The sequence below is a fragment of the Dasypus novemcinctus genome, chromosome 27 (genome assembly GCF_030445035.2).
Source record: "Dasypus novemcinctus isolate mDasNov1 chromosome 27, mDasNov1.1.hap2, whole genome shotgun sequence".
In the NCBI taxonomy this organism is placed as follows: Eukaryota; Metazoa; Chordata; class Mammalia; order Cingulata; family Dasypodidae; genus Dasypus; species Dasypus novemcinctus.
The window spans coordinates 27,282,315-27,288,634 of record NC_080699.1 but is presented as its reverse complement, the minus strand read 5'-3'; the positions used below and the strand labels follow the sequence as shown (position 1 = coordinate 27,288,634).

Below are 6,320 nucleotides of genomic sequence, written 5' to 3'. Positions count from 1 at the left end.
CTGCGCCTGGAGCGTTCACGTGACCGTCCGGCGCTGCGCTCCGCTGGCTCCACCTGGTGCTCACGTCCAACCTGCTGAGAGGGAGGGCGGGAACTCGGTTCAGGTACGGACTGAGGTAGAGGATTGAGTTTCAGGTTTGTTTTTATGTTTACTTCGTAAATGTCCCTGACCTTCATTAGGCAAGCATTTGAGGCATCTTCCAGACCCGTGAGGGAGGCTCAAGCAATTTTCAGACGCTCACGTTTCCAAGTCTGGCTCTTTTGTGTAGACTTGAATGACGGGATTCTGGCTAAACTCGTTTAGGTAGATGCTTAAATGGTGACAAGATGAAGAAAAAAGAAAAGAAAAGAAACCTTTTCATAGTACTTGGCAAGTAAATCTATGCAGAGTACATGGAGATATCTGTAGATTTCCAGAGGTTTGCTTTTGTTTGTGTGTATAGTTTTTATTGTCATTTTAGCGTCTGCAAACACGAATTGCTGCGGTCACACTTTAAATCGATCTGCCAGGGTACCTCTAGTGTAGTGAGTCTCAAAATGTGGTCTTCTAGAGAGCAGCACCAGCATCATCTGGAAAATTCCTAGGAATGCAAAATTTCAGAAGCTAACCTAGCCCTGCTGAATCAGAAACTCTGAGCTGGCCCAGTAATCAGTGTTTTAACTAGCCCTGCTCTGACTGTGATATTTGATAAAGTTTGAGAATCTCAGCTCTAGTAAACCGGACCACTTAGAAGAAAATAGGACTAGTCTTTGAATTTTGCTCTCTCCAGGGTGATAAAGGTTCTGAAGAAGTTGGTTTTGCTAGTTTCTGCTTCTTTTCAATGTTTCTGTGGGAGGGAAGTGGAGTGGGCGGGGACGGAAATCTGGAGCTGCCTACCCTGCCCTCTTGCTGACATCATTGCCAGCTACTTCTTGCAGACTACAGTAAAAAGCTGAAAGTGGTAGGAGGATAGAAATAGATTTATTGATAGAGATGCAGGCTAAACATGTAGACTACCACTGTACAAGTGTATAACTTTGTTAAGGATAGGTGTTTCTGCTTTTAGTGATCTGAGGCTGCTAGCCGAGGGTCAGAAAATTACATACCTTGCTGAATTTCAGCAGCCAGAGTTTTTTGCGAACTTTAAAGTTAACTTGGTGATTAGGATTCTATGGAATATTAACAAACTGGAATGGGGATATTCATATGTCTTGGTTATTTATTGCTGCATAACAAATTATCCCCCAAATTAATACCAAAACAACACAAATTTATTATATCAAAGTTTCTGTGGATCAGAAATATGGTCATGACTGAGCTGGGTTTTCTGTTTTAGGGTCTGTCAGAAAGCTCTATCAAGGCATTAGCCAGGGCTGTGGTCTCATTTGATGACTTCAGTGGGAGAAGGATCTGCTTCCAAGCTCATGGACATGGGCTATTGGCAAGATTCAGCTCCTTGAGGGTTATTGGACTGAGAGGATCTCAGTTTCTCACTGATGGTTGGCTGGAGGCCACTTGTGGCTTTTTTGCCCTGTGGGCCTCTCTCCCTTGCTATATTAGAGCATGCCTTTGAGGTGAGCCAAATAGAGAGCATAAACAAGTCAAAGTCCATCTTTTATAATCTAACGTATTAGTCAGCCAAAAGGGTACTGATGCAAAGTACCAGCAATCTATTGGCTTTTATAAAGGGAATTTATTTGGGGTAAAAGCTTACAATTACAAGGCCCTAAAGAGTTCAACTCAAGGTTAGTTCCTCACTAAAGTCTGTTGCCACATGTTGAAGCAAGATGGTGGGCAACATCTGCGAGTGTTCAGCCTTCCTCTTTCCTTATAAGGTGCCAAGGGTCCAGCTTCTTCTGACCTAGCTGTAGGCACCTTGACAAAGGACTTTTCCTGATCCTCAAATAAGTTTCTCTTGGGTGCTTGTTTTGGTTTCATTGACCTGGAATTTAATACAGCCATAGCCTCAAAGAGCCAAGCAGAAAGCATTACTGGAACTAATTGAAATTACTATCCCAATGGGAAAATCATTGCTTTTTGAACCTCATATATTCCCAGTCCAATTTTATGCAATCTATTATCAACAAAATCTCATTGCTACCTTATTCTGCAGTTTTACTTAGTAGTGAATAATAGAATAATAAATGTTTGTTGAATGAATGAAAAATAATCTAGTTATCTGTAATGACAGATTCAATTATTGCAATTCTATTTCATTATTTCCCTTGGAGAAGTTAGCATTAAAGAAATAGTTATAATTTTACAATGTCTAGAATTTGCTGCACAGGAGTTTAATTCAATCTGATCCTATAAACTCTCAGCTCTCAGATTAAAGGGCTCACCTATGGGTACTGACTTTCAAAAAAGTAGATGGGAGGGGAGTGAATATGGCTCAAGCAGTTGAGCATCTGCTTCCCACATAGAAGGTCCTAGGTTTGGTTCCCAGTGCCTGCTAGAAAAAACAAAACAAACAACAAGCAAAACAAACAAACAAAAAACTCAGGAGCGGATGTGGCTCGAGCAGTTGAACTCCTGCCTCCCATATGGGAGGTCCTGGGTTTGGTTCCCAAAAAAAGAAGAAAAAATCAAACAAACAACTAACAACAAGCAAAACAAATGAAAAAACCAACTCAGGGAAGCTGATGTGGCTCAGAGGTTAAGCATTGGCTTCCCACATACAAGGTCCTGGGTTCAATCCCTGGCCTGGTACCTAAAAAAAAAAAAAAAAAGTACATGGGATATTCTAGGAAACTACTTAGAGTAAAAAGGAAAGGTACTTTTAATAGGAAACTTGGAGGGCACTGGAATTTAAGGGTTGAGTTGAAGAAAAAGATCCAGTGAATAAAATTTAGAAGGAGAAATTGGAGGTAGAAAGTACAACCAGGAGAGTATGGTTTTACAAAAACCAAGGCTGAAGAGTGTTTTAAAAAATGAAGTTGTGATCAAACATGTCAAAAGTGGTAGAGAGGGAAGTAGACGTGGCTCAAATGATAGGGCATCCATCTATCATATGGAGGGTCCAGGGTTTGATCCCCAGGGCCCCCTGACCCATGTGGTAAGCTGGCTCACACACAGTGCTGATGCACACAAGGAGTGCTGTGCCCCACACGCAAGGAGTGCGCCCCACAAGGAGAGCTGCCCCATATGAAAAAAGCACAGCCTGCCCAGGAGTGGCGCCGCACACACAGAGAGCAGACTCAGCAAGACGACGCAACACACAAAAAAAGAGACACAGTTTCCCAGTGCCACCAGATAATGCAAGTGGACACAGAAGAACACACAGTGAATGGACACAGAGACACAGAGAGCAGATTATGAAGGGGGGTAGGGAAGAGAAATAAATAAAATAAATCTCAAAAAAAAAAAAAAGTGGTAGAGAGATCAATTAAGATAAGGCCTGAAAAGTAGGCTTCAGATTTGGCAATGAAGATAGAAGAGTAAACAGTTTTAAGAGGAAGGAAGAGGGGAATGGCATAATTGAGTTTAGAGTGTATTTTAAGGAATGCCTGGAAGGCAAAGAAGAAGAGGTAGTTGAGTTGATTAGCATAGATAATTCTTTAGAGGAGCTGGGGGTGGAAAGAAGGAGGGTGGGAGGATTCTGTTTACGTGTTTATGTGCTCATGTACACCCAAAAGAAATTTAAGTAAAAAAAAGTTCTGCTATTTTTAGCAATATGGCAAAATGTAAAAAATGCCTGGATAATGTATGAAAAACATTTTTTAAGCATTGACAACTAATGCAACATAGGGGAAATAATAAGAGATCAGAATTTTTTAAAAAGGAATTCCCTCAAAGAAAATGCCTGGAACCAGCATTTGCTGGTTGTCTAGTCTTGTGTTTGGGTTTTAGCCCATTTATATTTAATGTAATATTGATATTGTCAGGGTGACTTATGTCAGAATTAGCTTTCATTTGTATCTGTTTTCTATTTAGTTTTTGTTTGTTTCTTCATTCCTTCCTTTTAAAAAAAGTTTTCATAATATATTTTAATGAATATATTAAGGCTTAAGATAATCATTGTTTTGATTTGCTTACTAACATGCTACTTTACATTCAGAATCTTTAAAAACAAAGCAGTTTACCATCTTACAATGAATGATACAAAACATTAGCTAGCCTCAGCTTTTTTCCATTTACCATACCTTCGAATTCTCTTTCTTCCAAAAAATGTTATAACATTTTTGATATATTATGAAAAATAATTTTACTGCTATGAACTGAAATATTTACTTTTTCAGTAAAAAGGTTTCAGTGAGTCACCTGGACAGTTAGTAATGCAACTTACAAATAAATAAAGGTTAACCAAGAGTTTTAAAAGCTCATTTATATAGCAAGCAAAACCATAGACTGTATTGAGGAAGGGAAGCAATGATAGGTTTCTTTAAATACATTACAAACTTGAGACAGGAACCCTACAACAAATAAGGATGTAAATAATCTACCATTGTTATTGGATTTAGTTTAGGTTCTTGGCTGTGCTGCAGAAATGAATTTCAAGAGCACACCAGGTAAGTTAGGCTGGTAATTTATTCAGGTAGGGAGGGAAGAGAAATGGGAGAAAATAACAGAGCAGGGGTCCCAGGCAGAGAGGAAGGGCTGAAAAGTGATAAAGGGCTGCTTTATAGGCTACAATTTCCCATTTAGGTTATAAATCCCCAGGTTTACTTGCAGGGCAACATGGGAAAGGGAAAACGGGTAGAGTGGTGCGCTGATGGCAGGCATAGGTCCACAGGCAAGAGAGCACATGAGAAAGAGAACTCAGGCCGCACGCTGCTTTTTGAACTATTAATTATCTCCCACCCCACGGGAGGAGTTCCAGCTGTTCACCATTTTGATTGCTTATTTCTCCCATCAATCTCCCAGGAGGGCCCAATGATAAAGTCCTTAGGGAATATCCAGGGCTTCTGGCCTCTGGAGGAAGTCTTCTTCTGAGTGTAAGAATCATGGTGGAGAGCACAGACTGGCTAAATGACGTGATCAAGTTCTCCTTGTTAATGAAGAAAATGAAGGAAATGCTTAATATTTTTTCTAAAATACCTTTAGCATTGATATAGTACCTTTGCTTTTGCTACAAAGATATTATATTATTGTTAACTATAGTCTATAAGTTACATTAATGTATTTCCCCATGTATTGCCATATTCTTAACACCTTGTAGAACAAGGTGATTATTAACCACAATCCTCATCTACTGCTAAAATTACTGTCATATAGTTTCTAGCTTATCCTTCATCTGTCCTCCAATTAACATTAACCTCCCTAGATTTCCCATTTTAGCCACAATCACAACCATAAATCAGTAGTATTTGTTATATTCATTGTATTCATTGTAATGTGCTACCATCAGCTCCATCCATTACCACCTATTTATAGTTTACCTTATTAAACATTTTACATACATCCAGCATCAGCTTCCCATTCTAAACCCACATTCCATCTTGCACCAACCTATACTCCATAGTCCAACTTTGTAAGTCTACTCATCATATTTATTTATTTATCTCCCCTTCCCCCGCTTCCCTAGTTTTCTGCTCTCTGTGTCCATTCTCTGTGTGTTCTTCTGTGACCGCTTCTATCCTTATCAGCAGCACCAGGAATCTGTGTTTCTTTTTGTTGCGTCATCCTGTTGTGTCAGCTCTCCATGTGTGCAGCACCATTCTTGGGCAGGCTGCACTTTCTTTTGCACTAGGTGGCTCTCCTTACAGGGTGCACTCCTTGTGTGTGGTGTCCCCTACGCGGGGGACACCCCTGTGTGGCACAGCACTCCTTGTGCACATCAGCACTGTGCATGGGCCAGCTCCACATGGGTCAAGGAGGCCCAGGGTTTGAACCACAGACCTCTCATGTGGTAGGTGGATGCCCTATCCATTGGGCCAAGTCCGCTTCCCTACTCATCATATTTAGTTCATATCAGGGAGACGATAGCTTATTCATCCTTTTGTATTTGGCTTATTTCACTCACCGTAATGTCCTTAAGGTTCCTCCATGTTGTCAGGTGCTTCCCCAATTCATTTCTTTTTATAGCTGAACATGTCAACATGGATGAATCTTGCAAAAAGAATCATTAGTGGAAAAAGCAAATCAGAAAAATACATATAATATGAGTCCTTTATATAAGCTTCAGGACCTGAACAAATTAAACAGGATATTGTATGTTGTAAACTTTTTTTTTAAAAAAAGTAGCTGGTAATTGATAATTCAGAATGATGAGCTCATCTAAGTAGGTGGGAGAGAGAAGTTATCAGAGAGGGAGAACAGTGTCTTCAAAATTTTATTTGATCATGTTTTATTTCTTAAGCCAGGAGGTGGTTATACACACATTTGTAATTAACATAATTTAG

The 6,320-nt window shown here is 39.8% G+C and overlaps 1 long non-coding RNA gene across 1 annotated transcript in view; it reads left to right on the top strand.

Moving 5' to 3' along the window:
• The first annotated feature begins 8 nt into the window (after nucleotides 1-8).
• Nucleotides 9-6,320, top strand: part of LOC111764402 (uncharacterized) — a 63,494-nt gene continuing 57,182 nt past the window's right edge. The window contains exon 1 of the long non-coding RNA XR_011647641.1: nucleotides 9-103. This is a non-coding gene — a long non-coding RNA (uncharacterized lncRNA). The remainder of the gene's footprint in view (nucleotides 104-6,320) is intronic.